The sequence below is a fragment of the Arachis ipaensis genome, chromosome B10 (genome assembly GCF_000816755.2).
Source record: "Arachis ipaensis cultivar K30076 chromosome B10, Araip1.1, whole genome shotgun sequence".
Taxonomy (NCBI): domain Eukaryota; kingdom Viridiplantae; phylum Streptophyta; class Magnoliopsida; order Fabales; family Fabaceae; genus Arachis; species Arachis ipaensis.
In genome coordinates this window covers 7,178,808-7,196,429 of record NC_029794.2, presented here as the reverse complement: position 1 = coordinate 7,196,429, position 17,622 = coordinate 7,178,808, and the positions used below count along the sequence as shown (strand labels likewise).

The 17,622-nt window shown below is 36.0% G+C and overlaps 1 long non-coding RNA gene across 2 annotated transcripts; it reads left to right on the top strand.

Annotated features, from left to right (window-relative positions):
* Positions 7,644–11,812, top strand: LOC107624413. Of its 2 annotated transcripts, none has more exons than XR_001616885.2 (4): positions 7,644–8,196; positions 8,319–8,387; positions 8,483–8,683; positions 11,569–11,812. It is a non-coding gene; the product is annotated as an uncharacterized LOC107624413 (long non-coding RNA). The 2 variants fall into 2 exon arrangements; XR_001616883.2 differs by having other exon boundaries at positions 7,649–8,196; positions 8,508–8,683.

The following is a 17,622-nucleotide window of genomic DNA, read 5'->3' as shown; positions in this document are numbered from 1 at the left end:
ATTATCAAGTCACCAGAATTGTGGAAGAAGTTCTTAATCGAGTTGGTCTAAATGTTGGTTTTATGAATCGATCCCACTTTGTATCTGCCTTTCCCCAGGTTTTTCAAATGGCTAAAGTGCCAAGAGGGGTGAAAAATCCAAAGATAATTACAAAGTTTGCTGGGGAAGTTGGAGAATCAACTACTGAACATGTCGCTCGATACTTGGTTGAGATCGGAAACTTAGCCAATGATGAAAATTTGAAAATGAAGTTTTTTCCTTCTTCGTTAACGAAGAATGCATTTACTTAGTTTTCGAATCTTAGACTAAATTTGATAACGACATGGAATCAGTCAGAGACTGCTTTTCATGCTCAGTTCTGTCGAGGGGAAATGAATGTGGCAGTTACTGATCTAGTAGCTTTGAAACGTGAAGATGGTAAAACCATTGATGATTACATGATACGTTTCAAGAATGCTAGAAGCAGATGTTATATTTCATTACCTGAGAGCGAAGTAGTGAAAATAGCAACTATGGGACTAGGATTTTATATGTGCAGAAAGTTACTTAATGTGCATATCCCTGATTTAGCCCATTTGGCCGAAAAGGTTCGCCAGAACGAACTCATGAAGAAAGAGAAAGAGAAACATAGGAGTGAGCAGCGATCAAAGAGTAAACCTTTTACTCGAAAAGAAAAGGTTGTTTATGTGACTATAGAGTCCTCAGAGGATGAAATCAATTTCGAGACAGAGGTCGATTTGGCCGAACTTAAGAAAGGCCCTCCATATGTCTGTTCCTTAAAAAGCATCCTAGTAATGAAAAGTCGAATGATTCAAAACTAAAGAGTGGAAAGAATACAGTTTTGATATTTCAAAATCTGATCAGATTTTCGATGTGTTGCTTAAAGATAAACAGTTAATTCTGCCTGAGGGTAGAACTTTACTTTCGGTGAAAGATTTGAAAGAAAAACCTTATTGTAAATTTCACCAAGCAAAAAGTCATTTGACTAACAGTTGTGTTCATTTTAGGGACTTGATTCAGGGAGCAATAATGGAGGGACGATTGAAATTTGATGATGGGAAGAAAGAGATAAAGGTTGATGTTGATCCCTTCGAAGCGGACGCTAGCTTTGTTGAACCATGTTTCGGGGTAAACATGGTTGGTATGTCCTATGACTTTGATGTGGCTCTTGATGATTTTCAGTCACAAGTTAGATCGGTGTATCCCCGAGCGGGAGATGGTTTGTTGGACTTTTTAGTTCAGCAAAAGATTAAAGACCGGGACGTATCTCTGTGTCCACGGTGTAATGTTGTTTTTGATGTCGAAGTAGCGGCAATTTTTGAAAAGGAGAGAATGAAGAAAGAATTGGCTCATAGAGAAGAACAGGCGCGCCAGAGACAACCAATTCGGTGTATAGAGGGTCAAAGCTCTAAGACCCTCCAACATAGTATAGTTGCACCGTTAAGCCGATCTCAGGCCATTGGTGTTCAGTGGATTCGGAACTGTCAGGAGTTCCAGAAGTGAGATGCTCTCTATCGATGCAATCCACAATGGGGACATCGGGGACTTCCCCAAAATCAATACCCCTACTTTCGTGGCAGAGCCAGAGGTTACCCAAGAGGTCGAGGAGGAAGAAGAAATTTCAATCAGAATAAGAAGCCTCAGGTGGAAGTAAGCAAGGGAGCAATGCCCTCTGTGCATTCTCGAATTGTCTTTCCTTCTGATGGAGAGACTTGTCTGAAAGGAATTCCATCTCCTACAAATATGGAGAAGGGCAAAGCAGTGGCTCAATCCTCAGGAGTCGACAAGAACAAAGAAGTTGATATCGATGAAGAATATTTTGATGAAGGGGATGATGACATCATTGGAACGATTTCAATCATTCCAACTGAATATCTGGGGGAATATGAAGGTGACCCAGATGAATATTATGATATGGAGGACGAGGAAGTTTTTTCTTTCATTCGAATTGAAGACGAGCCGGGGTATTTCCTTCGGCCTACTGAAAAACAAATGTCTCATCTTTGCCCACTTCATATCACTACTATCTTGAGTGGGATCAAAATAAACAAAGTCTTGATCAATGGTGGAGCGGCAATCAGTCTATTGCCTGAAAGGATGTTAGTGAAGGTGGGAAATCATCCTGATGATTTGGTCCCTACAAACATTGCCATGACGGATTTTAGTGGGACTTCAACTCCGGCAAAAGGCTGGTTACTCTGATTGTGAAGGTTGGCTCATCTGAGCGCAACACTATGTTTGTGGTGGTTCCATCGAGAGCAAGTTATAATGCTTTGTTAGGGCGAGATTGGATCCATGGTGTGGGTGTAGTACCCTCCACTGCGCATCAAAGTTTTCTTCTTTGAACAAAGGATGGCAAGCCTGAAGTCATCAAGGCAGATTCGAACCTCTATGTCAAACAAATGCATGTTGATTTCAGGATGTATAATCCTAAATTAAAACCTTTGAATGTTGATCGAACACTGAATTCCTACAATTGTGAAGGGTGCTATTTGTCTTCTGAAGGACTTTCAATGAAGTTGCGTTACCCAGAGTTAGGATTTGCTTCAACTAGTTGGGATTGTCTATCTTAAAGATCTTCTGAAGATTGCTCTCTGGACCGGGTTGAGGAAATTTCCGATTACCTGGTAATATTACGTAATTATTTAAGTAATTTTTACCTTGTAGGAAATAAAGATGATTCTTCTGATGAAGTAGAATCACATAGGGTTAGTAGTTTTTCTAATTATAATTGTATCGACTCGATGTCTTCAATCGAGTTTAGTCATAGTTCTATTGCTTCATGTAATGAAAGTAATGATGCAAGCCAAACTGCCGATCTGATAGCAGAGGCTCATTGTGTAGAAGATCAAAGTAATATTAGTTTGGTAAAAGATCAAGTTCCTTCTATTTCTAATGACATTATTGATTTCACTTTTGATTGAATTTATGATTTGGAACCGTTGGATTTTGAAAAATATTCAGTAAAAGATGATGATCATTATAAAGGGTTTGAATCTCAAGATCCCTTAGAAGAAATTAATCTAGGGACTCTTGATGATGTTCGATTTACATATATTTGCAAAGACTTTGTTGATCCTTTTCGGACTAAACTCTTTAATCTTTTACATGAGTTTAAGGATTGTTTTGCTTGGGATTATCATGAGATACATGGTCTCGATTGTTCACTTGTGGAACATCGATTAGCATTAAAACCGAATGCTAAACCCGTGAAGCAAACTCCAAGACATTTTGCTCCAGAAATCAATGAAAAAATTAAAGAAGAAATAGAACGCTTGATTAAGGCGAAATTTATTCAAACTGCACTCTATGTTCAGTGGGTTTCAAATATTGTCCATGTAATGAAGAAAAACCAGAAGTTAATAGTATGCATTGATTTTCGAGATTTGAATAATGCTACTCCGAAAGATGAATATTTTATACCAATTGCAGATATGTTAATTGATTCTGCAGCGGAAAATGAAATCCTTAGTTTTATGGATGGTTATTCAGGATATAACCAAATCTTCATTGCAGAAGATGACGTGTCCAAAACTGCTTTTTGTTGTCCTGGGGCATTAGGCATTATGAATGGGTGGTTATGCCTTTCGGTTTGAAAAATACTGGTGCAACGTATCAGCGAGCAATGAATGCCATTTTCCATGAGTTTATTGGAAATTTTATGGAAGTGTATATCGATGACATCATGGTCTAGTCAAGTTCGGTGAATCAGCATATTGATCACCTAAGAAAAGCATTTGTCACCATGAGGAAAAAGGGATTAAATATGAATCCTTTAAAATGCGCTTTTGGGGTATCGGCTGGAAATTTCTTAGGCTTTGTTGTCCATAAAAAGGGAATCGCAATCGATAAAAATAAGGCTGATGCAATAATGGCGTTATCTGCACCCAAACCGAAGAAAGAAGTGCAGTTCTTCCTAGGAAAGGTGAATTATCTCGGGAGGTTTATTTCGAATCTCTCTGATCGAACTCGAGTGCTTGCTCATTTAGTGAGACTAAAGAGTGACTCACAGTTCGAATGGACGAATGAGCATCAACTAGCATTCGATTCGATTAAGGCTTATTTATCGAAGGCTCCAATTATGGCGAATGTTCGTCCATATGAGCCTTTAAAATTATACATTCCAACATCTAAGAACACGATTGGGTGTATGTTAGCCCAAGATGGTGAGAACGGGAATGAGCGGGCCGTTTATTACGTTAGTCGAGTTCTAACTAATATCGAAACAAGGTATTCCCCGATAGAGAAATTGTGTTTGTCTCTATACTATGCTTATATGAAATTAAAGTGTTATATGGTGGCTAAATCGGTAAGGGTTATAGCGCAAACTGATCTCATCAAATATATGTTAAGTTTTCCAATGTTACGAGGGTGTTTAGGAAAATGGATGCTGGCACTGACAGAGTTTGATTTACAATATGTCTCGGATAAAGCTTTAAAAGGACAGGTCATTGCAGATTTTCTTGTAGATAATTCGAACAATCTGAATGACTAGGGGGCAAATGTAATCGTCGTTGAAATTGATTATTGGAAGTTATATTTTGATGGATCGACGCACAAAGATGGTTCAGGGGTTGGAATTCTTATTATTTCACCAGAGGGGATTCCATCAGAATTTCTTTTCGAGTTAAAATATCCTTGCTCGAATAATGTGGCAGAGTATGAAGCTTTGATTTTGGGTCTCAAAATTTTAATTAGTAAAGGAGTTTTGGAAGTCCAGATATTAGGGGATTTCCAGTTGGTTTTGAAGCAGTTATCAAAGGAGTTTAAATGCAATAATGAGAAGTTGCAAAGGTATTTAACAACTGCTTGGGAGTTGTTAACCTCCTTTCGAAAAGTTTCTTTGGTTCACATTCCCAGAATCCATAATGAAATTGCTAATGAATTAGCCCAAATTGCTTCAAGATATTGAATCGGTCCAGAGACTCTTAAAAAATTGGCTAGTATCCATCAAATATTAGTTCCTGCAAATGAAAGAGAGGCTTTGTGTATAGATTAATGGGAAGATAATGACTGGAGAAAGCCCATTGCTCAGTATTTAAAGGATCCCAATATTCTAGTCGATAGAAAGATGAAATTGAAAGCAATAAATTTTGTCTTGATGGCTGATGAGTTGTATAAGAAAGGGATCGATGGGAATTTGTTGAGATGTTTAGGCCAAGATTATCAAAATATTGCTTTGGGCGAAGTCCATAATGGGATATACGGTGCCCATCAGGCTGGAAAGAAAATGAAATGGGTGTTATATCGCAATCACGTGTACTGGCTATCTATGATAAAAGATTGCATTGATTATGCAAAAGCATGTCAAGAATGTCAATTGCATGGTTTGATACAGCAGATCCCTGCATTTGAGTTACATTCGGTAATAAAACCATGGCCATCTAGAGGTTGGGCTTTAGATTTGATTGGATTGATCCACCCTCCTTCATCGAAACAACACAAGTTTATCTTGGTAGCAATCGATTATTTTACAAAGTGGGTTGAAGTAATTCCCCTAATAGAAGTTGGTCAAAGTGAAATAATAGACTTTATTGAGGAACATATTATCCATCGATTTGGAATTCTTCAAATATTAAGTATTGATCAAGGAACAATATTTACTAGTCAGCGAATTAAAAATTTTACAGCATTAAGGAATATCAGTATGATCACTTCAACTCCTTACTATGCTCAAGCTAATGGGCAAGTTGATGCAGCAAATAAAATTCTGATAAGTCTGATAAAAAAGCATATCGAAAATAAGCCTCGAACATGGCATGAGACTTTAAGCCAAGTACTTTGGGGTTATCGAAATTCACCAAGAGGGTCAACAAATACTTCACCCTATAAATTAGTTTATGGCCATGATGCAGTGCTACCATTAGAAATCAATTTGAATACTTTGAGGGTGTCAAAATAGAACGATTTGCCAGTTGATGATTACTGGAAGGCAATGTTTGATGAGTTGAATGAGTTAGACTCATAGCGAATCCTGGCACTTGATAATATGATTCGACAAAAAGAAAGTATTGCCCAAAGTTATAACCGTTGAATAAGGGAGAAATATTTTAATATAGGCGAGTTGGTTTTAAAAGTTATTTTGCAAATGGAAAAGAAATCAAAATTTCTTGGCAAATGGTCCCAGATTTGGGAAGGCCATTTTCAAGTGGTAGGATCATATTATGGGAATGCATATCAAATCAAGGATATCGAGTCGGAAAAAATAATTCACTCGATTAATGAAAAATACTTGAAACGGTATTACTGTTGGCTAAATTAAAGTCAAACATGCATAAGTCCAGAAAAGATAGAAACCATTACAAAGAAGTAAAGCCTGAAGTAAAGAAATTCAAGATGCCAAAAATTTTGCCAAATCTGAACGTAGCTTTGCCCTTTTGTTGTCCAAAGATGTAAGTACCTTGACCTGCTTAAACTTGTCGAATTGGACTATTTCAAGTTGTTTCTCATATTCTTGTCATTTAGTCTCAATCGAAACAATCTCTTGGATGAGATTTTATTGTTCCTACTGAGTAGTAGTAAAAGGTTTGGCTATATCAACTCGTCTTTGGCGTATTTTGGCGAGCTTTTCATTGATTTAGGCTAATTCTATTTCAAGTCGTGCTTTTTCTTTGTCATAAAAAGCTTGAACAGAAATAGCATGAGAGATCTTTAAATCGAATCCTTCACGGGAGGCTTTGATTGGTTGAAGGGTTGTAGTGCAACTCTCCACTTCGGGTTTGATCTTAGCTTCTCTGTTTTTAATCTCTTGAAGTTTGCTTTGGGAAGCTACGCTGTCATTGGCAAATTATTTACATTGTTGGACTATGGCAGAATGTGGGGGTAGACGCCGGGATTTCAAAGGCAGAATTTAAAAGATCAGATAGAAGCTGGTTGAGAAGTGCATCACTGATCCAGGCAGTAGGTGGATAATCCAGGAGTTTAAGAAGAGAACAAAGTTGTTCTCGAAAATCAACACTCAACTCGAATGAAGGCCTCGATGTAAAAGGTCTTGGAAGTGTTGGCATTGGTATAGGCACTTCGTCTTCCTGGATAGCTTGGTTTAAGACAGAAATCAGGCTGGCTAAAGTAGCACTTGGAGGTGTGATAGAAGCACCCGAATTTCCAGATCCTGGTCTAGGGAGAGTTTGAAATCCAGCCTGATGAGGAGGACTAGAAAATCCTTGGGGAGTTTCTAAAATTCTGGATCGAGATGAGTCTAAATTGGTAGTCTCAGCAACTCAAGAGACAGAATTAGAATTTGGAGCCAATTGGTTTTTAGCAGAAAGTGCAGCCTGTGTAACATCCCGCATTTTTTAAAATCTAAATATAAATAAATTGTGATTTTATCTTGTTAAGTTTAAATTTTGTAATTTTAGAAATTATTTTATTAGAAATAATTAAATAGATTCAGAGATAAATTCATTTTGAACCAATTAATATTCTTAGGTAATTTTATTATTGATAGATAAAATCTTATGCGTTTTGAAAGTAATTTTTATAATATTATATTTGAATCTTAAATTGTTATTCTATCTCAAATATTTTCTAAAATTTATGTTACTTGAATATATTTTTCCTAGTCTTATGTTTCTTATTTTATACGTACCGTTATTATCTAATACGTATAATCCCTAACCAAACACAAATGCACACGCACACTGTCACTAACCCTTTCCCCAAGTGATCCACGTTCTTTCATTCTTTACCATTCATTTACACTCAACAATTCACCACACATTTTCAATAGTATAACGCAGAGAGGGAGAAAAGGGGGAGACAAGAGACTGAGAAACAGGGGAAGAGGGAGTAAGAGAGCACGAGATGCAGAGGGAAGAGGGGAAAGGGGGAGCAGCGCCGGTGGGTGTCACTACCACCGTCGCTGCTATTGCTATCGAATAGAAGATGGAGGGAGGCTGTCGCACTTCTAGCCGCCGCTGTTGAAGCTCTCCTCACCACTATCAACGTCGGTTAGGGTAGAGGAGAAGAGGAAGAATAACGGAGAAGAGAGACTGACGGGGAGGGTAATACGGTTGCTGTTGATTTGGAGCTGCTACAAGAACGGCAGTTCCTGCTTCTAATCCCTGTCCTTTTGATTTTTTTGGAGCTGCCGTGGATGGAGCTTGTCATCAGAGAAAGCAAGCTGCCGCTACCAACTCTCAATTAAGCTAGGATCCTTCTCCTTGTTTTGATTCCAATTTCCCCATTTTTGAAACCGTAACACTCTCACCCTTACTCTTATTATACTGTGTTTCTCTTCCATGTGCTTGTTTTAATCATGGTTGCCTATATCTTTGTTGCTCATTCCCTTTTTGGCTCCTATTTCCTGCTACAATTAGGTCGAGTATTGAAGCTGGTGCTGCCATGGGACGGTTGAAGCCATTACTGATTCTGATTTTGTTATATGGGTACTGGTCTTATCTTCTCCTTAGGGTTGATCCATTTATACGTTTTGTTTTGTCACTGCTGTGGTTGTCATGTTCTGGTTTTAATTCTATTTTAGTTCTTGCTTTGTCTTGAATCCCTAGGGCTAAAATTGCTTTTGATTCCTCTCCAATTTGAATCCTCTATTTTACTGCAACCATGGTCAGTGCTGCGAAGGCTAATATTGTTGCTGTTCCGGTTGCGTGAGAGTTACCGCTGCTGCCCTGAAACTAAAAGAGAAGAGAGCTGTTACGTTAAAGTATGCGATTGCGACATCGAGGTAGGGGGTTTAAAATGATTTCAATTTAAGAATGCCTACAAGGTTTATTGGATAACTGCAAATAGATTTAATAGCTGTGAGTAGTTGATTGATTATGTGAATATTGAATTATGGCTGAAATTGTGATTGAAATGGTTGAGATTGTGATTTGGAATTGTTGATTAGTGATATTGATTGATTATGTGGATTGGGAATTGTTTGATGACTAATTATTGAGAATTTCTGAATTTTAATGGGTTATGTTGGATTTGTTACCATTGAGCTATTATTTGGTATATTGTAATGTTAATGAATTTGGTTGGTGGTTGATTTGGAATTGGTTTTGAGGGGTATTGAAGGGTTGGATTTTGAATACAAAATGGTTTGCTGAAAATCGGGTTCTCTTGAAATTAAACGGCAACTTTGAAAGTGAATTAGTGGCTCTGTAGTGACTGAAATGATGAGAATTTAAATGTTAAGTAAATTATATTAAGTGTGATTGTTGAGATTCAATTTTGAAGGTTTCGTATTAACTGGAACATTAGTTATGATTTTTTTTCAAAGTTAAATCGTGGATCTGATTTTCTGCACTATTTTAAATGAAATTAGAAACTTTGAAAATCTATAACTAATTCTATGATGATCGGATTTGCATGGGACTAAATCTGGATTAAGCTTGGGAATATAGGGAGTTGGACTGGTGAATTTGAGACTTTTTCATTAAGTTTATAATTTATGGTAAATTTTTGAATTATGGATGTCAAATCTGGTTTTTCTGCAGAATGTTTAACACAGCAGCAACTTGTTTCTTCTATTGGAAATTTTTCAGTTTGAATTTTGAAATGGAACTAATTTTAAATAAAACTTTATTCCTGTTATTTTAATTCCTTAAAATTTCAGAACAATTGAACTTGTAGCTTTAAAGATATGAATTTTTGAAAGATGATGCATTATGCAGAAAAAGCCAGATTCTGTTTTCTTAAATTAGTAACTTTGAGAGTTTATAACTTTTGATCCTGGATAGATATTGAGATGCAACTAATTGGAGGTGAAAATTAAGTATATTGAGCATATGTGATTTAAATTTCAGGGTTTTCCATGTTTTAATAAGTAAGTTATGGGACTTGGAAGAGGTTGTGTTCAATGATTTATAAAACAGAATTCTGCAGAGAATTACCTAACTTCGAAGCTACGTTACTTCTTCATTAAAAATGGTATGACCCTGGAACCAATTTATAAAGAAATTTGGATAAGTTATATTTAACCACATTAATTTTGAAGGTGGTTGGATTTAATTTGGATTTTATATGAAATTTCAAATGTTGTACGTTGCTGCTGTCTTCTGGTTTTAAGGCACTACAGAGCAGTCACAGTTTTGCTTATAGTCCCGAAGCTAGAGTCAGCAAAAAATTGTGATTTTTGGTTTAATAGAAAGCTTAATCCGAGACGGTCGCATGGATATAAGGTTTGCATAATTCCTAATTCGTTTGATATTTTAAAAATAAAATTGAAATTAGATTGTCGATGTTGTTTTGGTGATTACTTGGATATGGAATTTAAGAAAATAGATTTTCTATACTATTATCAAATGTTTTTGAGAATATATATTATTGTGGCAACTGCTGAAAGAGGCTGATGAAATGTTGAGAAAGAAGGAACTCGTAAAGGTGGCTAAGTCCTATTTTTAAAGGAGATTATGTCCAAATTTTTATAAAAGTATAAGGACTTAATCAAAATCAATATTTAAGGCTTGATGATAACTTCACTGATTCTTTTAAGAAAAGATTATTTGATTTGTGAGGTTGTTGGCAAGGGCGTGGGTCTAGTCCCGCTTACGTAATTGCAATTATGAAAGAAAAAGGAAAGAGTAAAGTACTTATTGTATGATTATCTATTGCTTGAGGCAACCCAAGAGATATTTGTTTATTTGTTTGTTGCTTGAAGCAACCCAAGAGATGTTTGTTTGTTGCTTGAGGCAACCTAAGAGATATTGTTTGCTTATTTGTTTCTTAATGAAACCCAAGAAATAATATTTATTTATCTGTTGCTTAAAGCAACCCAAGAACTTCTGTAGGAAAACTAGGATACCTACAGCAATTTTTTGCTTCCAAGAGTATATTTCCTGCGAGTAGAAAGCAGAGGCTGTCTCAATAGAGCTGCTAATAATTATATGCGCATTTATTTGAACGGAAGATCGTATTCGGGAAATCGTGAACTCGTGACCGGATAAATGTCGGGAATGTAGGTGCTAACCGACACATGAGCTCATGGCCTGCACTAAGACTAGACATTCATTATATGCATCTATGTGACATTGTTTGGGTGTGTATATTGTAATTGGTTTGCCTAAGTGAATAATTATGTTTAATTGCTAATTGCTATACTTGATGTAATTGCTCTTAATTGTGTTTGAACCTCATTACCTGTGTTTGTAACTGATTGTTTGGATTGTGGTGATTGGATGATGATTGAGTTGTTTGGGCCTGAGGCCGTGACTGGTACGTTTGAGGTCTAGTTCTGTATAAAGTATCTGACTGGTTCAACATAGACTTAATGAACCTATGCTTGGAGCAGGATGATCATTTATACTGCGTAGGTAACTTCTTTTATGTTATGGTCTAGTGAAGTATGAAAAATCAAACTGGTTTAGCATAGACTTAATGAACCTATGCTTGGAACAGGTTGGTCATTCATACAGTCTAGGAAACTTTTAAGAGTTTTATAAAGAAAATATGGGTCTAGGATTTTGAAGAATTAACTAATGCTTTTAAAGAAGGTTAATTTTCTTTTAGATGTCTCGGAATGAAATTAACTATTTGCGCTTTATTCTTTACTTTCACGGCATTCTCGACCTCTACTGAGAACATGTGGTTTGGTTCTCACCCCCAAATTTTCCACCCTTTCAGTGACACAGGTTTGAAGATGCAACATGAAGCTGCAAGCGATTAGTAGGCTTTCTTTATGGTTTTAATTCCTTTCATAGAGTCCCCTCGCTCTTGTCCTTTGAGGTTTTATTTTAACAGAGGGGTAGGTGTTATATTTGGGTTTATATGACTTCTTATGTATAAGAATTACTATTAAAAATACTTATGTGATTATTATTATTATTTGCAATGTTTATCCTTGATATATGTCTTTAATGAATAAAAATAAAATTTTCTGGCATTTTCTTAAAACTAAAACGCGAAATCGATACAAAGGCTCAGTAAATAAGTAGTTAATATTAGAAAAGGTCACGTAACGTTCTTTCTAGTAGAAATACCCTGACTTAAGCAAGGTATTTTGCTGGATGGGATGTTACAGCCTGGTTGTTTGGTGAGGTTGACTCAAGTATCTGAGTTTGTGTTGGAGAATGCGGTGAAGGATCATTTGTCAAATCGACCACCTGTGTTATACGGGGAGGTGGAAGAGCAGCTTGAAGTGGTTGAGTGGACCCAGTGGCTTTGATCGAATCGTGGGATGTAGAGTGTACTGGATCATGATGTTGTTGTTGCGGAAGTGGTTGATCAGGTGCCACAAGAGATGTAATTGAATGAGCAGCAGTAGTAGGTTGATATGAAAGGTACACATTTATAAGTTAAAATTTATTCTGACTCGAATAAGATATATGTAGAAATGATAATATTACCAGAACAAGTCTTGGTTTTTGAATCAATCGAGCACCAAGGTCTAAATCGGCCGTATCCTCCGATTGTGAGGAAGCAGCAAGGATGTCTTGGATGGGTTGTTCACTTCCATCAGAGCTTCCATTTGATGGATGCAGCCGTAACTGATGCAAAATCAAAACTGAATGCTGTTAAGCAAGTATGGTTTTCAAAATATTTCAATTTCGAGTACATGAATATGTAGAAGTAATTACCCTTCTAGAAGTCCTGGTAAGAGTCTTTCGACTTTTGTGCTGTGGCTGTCGTGAGGAGATTGTGGTTTCAGCTTTTCTTTTTTGGGTTCTCTTCGGAGATCCCTCAGCAGCAGGAGCTATTTGAATCGCAGATTGCTGAATTTTCTCTAAAGTACGAGTGTATTTAGAGTAATAAGCAGTCCACTATTCAAAGCAGAACTTGGTAATGTAGAAGCTGCGGTCATAAATAAGGAAATTGAAACATTCCTTGTGTTGCTGGTTTTTTAAGAGGCAAGCATCAAGTTCCTTTTAGGAAGTCAGAGTGATGTGGCAGAATGGGTCACTGTTTTGAGGTAGTGGAGATGGAATGACTTGAGAAAATTCCAGTTGTCTGGCTGTAAAATGAGGGGCATACAGGGTCACTTTGAACCTTTCCTTTTTGTGTTGGGGCAGTCCTGTAGGAATTATTTGGACAGCTAGTAAATTTGTCCAATTCCGATTGGCAAGCCAAGCAGGACCACAATTGTGACGCATAAAAGGAGTGAAATTGAGGTTGTCATTATAAAAGTCTTTACAGGAATGAAAGAGAGAAAAAATAGTCCAGAATCGGTCTTCATCCGATTGTGTATTTGGGAAGTTGGGCTTGTAAGCAGCTAATCGAAAGCCTTCGATATGATGTTTATCAGTACCACTACCTCCAGGCTTTGTCATGAATTTTCGAAAATGACATTTAGCCATAGTTGGAGGAGCCAGAGAGGGCCACCTGTGCTAATTATACAGTTGTCTCGGAGACAATGTACAAATTGACCAAGTTCCTCGAAGATGTGCCCTAGAAGAAGTTTGACCAAATTAAGAGCTTTCCCTTCATGAAGTAGAGCAGCCAAGGGAAGGAAAAATTTTGACATTTGAACGCTTTGAGAACAGAAAATTATTACATTCAGCCAATAGAATAGGAAGGCTACATGCTCATCATTTGTAACAACAGTGCCTTCTACACCCATGTTCTGGGCAATAAACTCACTGTAAGAAGTGGATAACACAATATTGTAGTGGCGCTCAGGCTGCATGTCAGGAGTACAATCTGAAAAATTTATTGGAAGTCCTGTGATAGCGGCTACATCTAAAAGAGACATACCAATCATTCCACAAGGAAGGTGGAAGTTGTTGGTTGTTCGGTTCCAAAAATAAGTCACAGCTCCAATCATCCAGGGGAGTGTTGAAGGTGAGAAGTGAGAAAGTCGTAACAGTTCTTGGATCCCCAGAGCCCCCAGTCAGCAGTCTTTGTCGGAGTAAGGCGTTGATACCAGGCTGTAAAATCAGACCTACGAAGATTAATTTTTGGATTATTCTTGAATGGTTTCTGATTAATGAAGAGGGATATATCAAGGGGGTGGTTAATTAACAAATCTTCCCCTTAAACGCCGGGGAAGAAAGATGTTTTCTTATTCACTCTCTCCAGGGATTCGATGGGCCCAAGGAAACAGTGGGTATCTCCCCTACTGTGAAAGGGATTAAGATTCTGGTATCATTAGTTTGAAGCTGTGGGTCAATGACTTCATCATTGACTTGATTCAGTATATGGAGGGCTGGTGGAGCTGGTGGCGCAACCATGTGACCTTTACCCTTGTCTTGGGCAGCAGCATGGGAAGAAGAAGTGGCCATTGCAGAACAGAAAAGAAGGAAATTTTGAAAAAGTTAAGGGTAACACGAGAGGAATTCGGAGAGCAAGGGTTCGAGAAAAATTGAACAAGGGAGAGAATGGTGAATTTAAAGTGTTACTGTAGCTGTTATTACAGGAAGAATGTAGAAAGAGGTAACTTCGCGAAGAAGGTGAAGTGGTGGAAAGAGAAAGCGCAGATTTCGGGAAACGTGGCGAGTGGATCAGTATTAATGGAAAGTTAAATGGTAATTATTTCTGATTTAAGAGATTGAAATTTGAATTTGAATTTGGATTAAGTGTTTTGTCTTCCAATAATGTTATCGAAGGCAAACACATTAATCAAAGGGGGCAATTTGTTGATCGAAAAATATTTTTCGATTAAGGCGAGGTAGTTCGAAGTGATAAAGAAATCAAAGAATTCGAACGGTTTTCAAAAAGATACACGCGGAAGTGTGGGTTGAAGGTAATCGACGCGGATTCGACTACATTTACTTTATTAAATCGAATAGGTCAAATCGAACAAGATTTTTGAGATAGGTAATCGAACAAGATATTCAAATAAGTAGATCAAGAAGTTATGGTAGTGGAGAAGTTAGAGGCTTTCATCACGCGAGGAAATCATGAGAAATATTTATAGCCAAAAGGCGGGAACGGTTATCAAGGAGTATGCATTTAAGACTATGTTTTTGTAATTAATTGTAATTAGTTATCAGTTACTAAAAGTAGATTATAAATACTAGGAGGTTTTAGGGAATAAAGGTTGGAACTTTAACTCAGAAAACACTCAAGCACACTCACATCCCCAGAGAAATCTTAAGTCTGCAATCGAGTAACTTTTCTATAGGGTTCCTTTTATGTTTTCTTTCTTTCAATTTATCTTCTTGTAAACTTTATTTTTCAAGCAAATTTATCTTTCAAGTATCCTTTATTTTCATTATCCAATTTATATTTCTGCATTTTAGATTTTCATATCAAAGCCCTTTGACCCAGTCAAAGGCATTTTATTGCTTTCTTTCAATTTCAACACAAATTTTTCTGTTTTCAGCATATTTTTTTTTCGAAAACTTTACCTTTTTGTTTCTTTTATTGATTTATAAATTTTAATTTATCTTTTATCTTAAAACACGTCTAATCAAAGACACTTTGATACATTTTTAAAAAACTGGTACCTGCACAGAGAAATAGATTTCGCTCCCAAATCACTAGATATCGAACTACCATCAATTTGATAAAAATCAACAAACAACCAAGTATATTACGGAAGAAAGTTGTGGCCAGATTTTTCATTGCCTCGAAGGGATAACCGAGGAAGATGTCAATTTATAAGAAAAAAAAGTGTATTATTATTAAGTTATGTTTCACGGAGAATATAAATTGTTTATTACATAAAATTTGTGGCATAATTAATATCATTTTAAGAAAGAAAATTATATGGTACAGATCTAAATTTGTACAAATTTAAAGATTTGTTTACTTAAACCACACTTTCAAAAGCCACACTTTTCACTTAAAACCGTAGTTCTTCATAAAGAAAAACGTCACCTAATAGAAAAAAGTAAATTAGAAGATTTAAGAGAAGAAATAATTAAGTTATCAAAATTAATAGATCAAAAATTAATGATTTTAACTAATGTTAACTGTAATGACACCGAATTCTTAAAATCAATACAAAATGATTTTTCTCAAAATCTTTATTTTACTATAAGTTTTATTGAAGGACTTCAAAAACCTGAAAAAACTTATTTTTCACACGGAATTTCTAAGAAATGTTACCATGGAAATGATTCCCCACATCTTTATCATACTTTTAACCCACAATTAAATTCTATAGTAGATATGCTTGAAGAAATATTAGTATCTATAAAATTTCAAAGAAATAAGGAAAAAGAAAATCCCAAAGAAGAAAAACTTCAAAATATAATCAACATAACAGATTTAAAAGTAAAACCACCACTAAAATTATGAATATTGGAGAAAAATTAGAAGAAGTTACAATGCTTTTTAAACAATTAAAAATGGCTCAAGAAAATAATATTATGGAACAGGGATTTCAGATAGAAGAAGAATTAGTAAATTCTGAAAATATAGAAAATGAAGAACACATCCTAGATTATTCAAGTGTCGAAGAACCAGCAATTCCAATACAAGTAAAAAATGAAGCTGGAACATCTAGGGATAATCAATCTCAATTTAAATGGGAAACAGGTTTTGATAATTATGCTTTTAAAAAAGGATTTATAAATAAAGATTCAAAATATACAAAAACACCATCAAAATACGTTCCTAAAATCCAGGAAATGGAAGGAGAAAGAATGCTCGATTTAGACTGTAAAAAGAATGAAAAAGAAATTTTCGAAAACTGGTTGAATTCCTTCTTATTAGAAGCCTTTACTAATCCAAAACTTAACGAATTATCTGGAAGAGATATTTGGAATTACATAGGGTTTCATACTAAAGGAACTATAAGAGATTATATATATGACATCAATAGAAAACCAAATAATAGAAGAATTAGCAACAAAAACAACAACTTATGATAAGATATTATATATAATGATAATTCTATATAAAGAATTTTTTGGAAGAAAAGGGTCTGTAGATCAAATCTTAGAGAAACCCTTAACATAGTCCTGAATTGGACTGAAGAAAAAAGGGCAATTTTGGGATATTATCCTGTTGCCAAAGAACAGCTAACAAAGCTGGTTATATTTCCAGATGCTTCCCCATCTGACACCTATCAGTTTTTCTAGTATGGATTAATTGATACAATCTTAATTTTTAATGATCTAAAAATTATTAGTGAGTTCCCTGCAGGATTCGTTGATGCAGTAAAGAGATTTAAAAATATGATTGACAATGTAAATCCAAGGGATATATCCCTAAAATTTACAAACAGTCAACCTATTTTTAATGAAGAAGAAGAATGCTTGGTTCCAGCACACCAAGTAATATTCATGTCCGTCTTCCCAGGAAATTTTCAACCAATTGATCAAATTCAAGATTTAACAATTTACAGTCATGAAGGAAGGCTAGCCAGCACATTAGCAAAGGTCTTTGAAAGAACTCAAAAAATAACGAAGGAATCTCACACAAGGATTAATTATAAAAGTAGAAATACTCTGCTTGTGTCCAGTAAAAGAAATGAAATTGAAGAACTCCCTGAAGTAGAAATACTCTGCTTGAATCAGCATTCTACAACTTATCTGGACTTTTAGAAAAGCTCCCTGAAGGGATAAAGAGGAATCTCTGCTATTTGATAAAAGACAGAGAAGACCACAAGTGCCAGCTATGTGCCTCAGAGTTATCTGAAGAAAGCAATAATGAAACGGAATCAACTCACATGATGAAGGAAGAAGACAATACATCTGACGGTCACATGATAAAAGAAGAGGACAGCACATCTGAAGCATCTCTCAACATTATTGCATAGTGACGTAAGCACTTAGGTCATAGAGCACCAAC